Source organism: Aplysia californica, unplaced genomic scaffold (genome assembly GCF_000002075.1).
Source record: "Aplysia californica isolate F4 #8 unplaced genomic scaffold, AplCal3.0 scaffold00079, whole genome shotgun sequence".
Taxonomy (NCBI): domain Eukaryota; kingdom Metazoa; phylum Mollusca; class Gastropoda; order Aplysiida; family Aplysiidae; genus Aplysia; species Aplysia californica.
In genome coordinates this window covers 1,013,608-1,016,085 of record NW_004797349.1, presented here as the reverse complement: position 1 = coordinate 1,016,085, position 2,478 = coordinate 1,013,608, and the positions used below count along the sequence as shown (strand labels likewise).

General features: G+C 41.8%; 1 protein-coding gene across 1 annotated transcript in view; it reads left to right on the top strand.

Moving 5' to 3' along the window:
* LOC101858847 (protein white) overlaps positions 1–2,478 on the top strand; it is an 18,481-nt gene that overhangs the window by 9,599 nt on the left and 6,404 nt on the right. The window lies entirely within an intron of this gene.

The following is a 2,478-nucleotide window of genomic DNA, read 5'->3' as shown; positions in this document are numbered from 1 at the left end:
CCCCCCCAAAAAAAAAAAGAAAACAACGGAGGGAAAGTAAAGAAGTAGGACCTACCAGTGGCACCCTCCAACCACCCACAGGAAACACCAGTGGCGCCCTCCAACCACCAGCACCGTTTCGAAGACCCTCGCCTTTAGTACTAGATCAAAACATCGCGTTGAACAGAAATATTACAGAAAGGACGAAAATACAAGAAAACAAAACCAAACAAAAACTGGATCCCATTCAGATTCAAATCTGGAACTTCAGTGAGGTAAAGCCTGTTCTCTGACGTAGGTACATCGTATCCCTAGTAGTCGGCAGAACTGAGTTTTAGTTTAAGTAAGAGTTTTACTAACGCTAACATTACTTCAACACAATCCCATACTAACGTTCACATTACTTAGATGCAATCCCACATCATCACTCATCACGACTATTAAATCATCACCGCTCGCAGATCAATGACTTACATCTATAATCCTGGAATCTCTATCTGCTATCACAGTTACTTTTTGTTCTAAGTAGGCATGTAATACACTATTGGACACTATCATACGCAATTGTTCAACTAATCAGATGGCGTCAATCTCATATAAATGGGCAAGGGGGAAAAAAGTGAGAGTTTTACGGCACTTGCAACACAATACTGTCATATAAGTGCCGAAGATTAGAGGTGTTACAAGAGTAACAAACAAACAAAAAAAAAAAAAAAAAAAAAAGGAGGAAAGATCAGGATAATAGATGTTTGATGGGAAAGAAGGAGCAAACCACACCAGAGCACCCGCCAACCACCCACGTCGGCACAACAGAGAACATAATCGGTACTTAAATCAGTCTAAGTGCTTGGCGGGTTGCCCTGGTCTGGTTTGTTTTGTTTATTTGAGTAAGTGAGGAGAAACAAAACGACGCCATAATGGTCGTTTTGTGCTGGGAAAAAGTAAGACAGACAGTTTGTGTATTTAGTTTGTTTGTTTAGTTTGTCAGAGTAAAGAGCAGCACATCGACACGACCATGGTCTTTTAGTGGTGTGGAACAAAAAGAGAGATAGTTTGTTCGTCTTGTTTCTTCGTCCTGTTTATTTGAGAAAAGAAAGCACATCGACTCGATCCTGTTCGTTTTGTGCTGGGAAAAAGTAAACCAGACAGTTTGTGTATTTTGTTTGCTTGTTCAGTTTGTCTGAGTGTAAAGAGCAGCACATCGACAACACGACAGTGGTCGTTTAGTGCTGGGAAAAAGTAAGACAGACAGTCTGTCTGTTTGTTTTGTTTGTTTGTTTATTTGGGTAAAGAGAAGCACATCCTCCAATCCTCTGGTGTGGTTTGCTCCTTTTTTCCAATCTATCATTATTTCTACTCCTCATTTATTGTGCGTTTGTAACTCTCTTGTAACACCTCTAATCTCCAGCACAGCACTTACATGACCTTTTAGTGTTGCAAGTGCCGGAAAACACTTACTACAACGGTCCCAAGGTAAACGTCAGTTTAAAACCCCCCACCTGAACAAAAAGTGTGTGTGTGCGTGCGTCAGTGTGTGTGTGCGTGCGTGTGTGTGTGTGTGTGTGTGTGTGTGTGTGTGTGTGTGTGTGTGTGTGTGTGTGTTGGGAGGTGAGGGGAGGATGATCGAAATGAACTTTTTACCGCTGACAAAACGTAAAGCTCTACGCCAAGAAGACCAGTCCAAATCATATAGTTTGTTTTTTCAATGTAGGAACTTTCACGCGTCTTCAGACACATTTAAGATCATTTAGAAGGTAAACCTCGACCCTACCTGTCAAGGCAAACCTGGGCGGAGAAGGATGTACACGATCCAGAGGAAAGACCAAAGAAAATAAAAATTATATCCAAACGGGAATCGAACTCGTTTGTTTGATTGAGTAAAGCGAAGCACATCGATACACTTATGGTCATTCAGTGCTGGGAAACAGTAAGACCGACAGACAAAAACAACAGAGGAAAAGTAATGAAATAATGCTAGTAGCACCATCCAACCACCCGCAATCGAACTCGAAGTCTCCCTTACATTGGCAAAGGTATTATGGTACTAGTAACACGTTAAGGCCATACAAGTGCCGATGATTAGAGGTGTTACGAGAAAATAACAAACACAAAAATGGAGGAGGAGGGAGCGAGGGAGAGAGAGAGAGAGAGAGAGGGAGGGGGAATAGATAGTTAAATAGAGGAAATAGACAGATAAAAAGAGACAGAGAAAGACAGGAAAGAAAGAAAGACAGAAAGAGCGAGAGAGTAAGAGAGAGGGAGACAGACAGACAGACAGACAGACAGGCCGACACACAGACAGAGGAGGCGGAGGGGCAGATACATAGATAGAGATGTAAGAGAGACAGAAAGAATGTTGGAAGGGAAATATTTTAGTTTGTTAACTCGATTATGCGTTCAGGTTTGTGTATATGTTTCTGAGTGTGTTTGTGACTGTAAATGCATTCAAGAATGGTCGAGAGAGAAAGATAGAAAGGGAGAGAGACAGAGAGAGAGAGA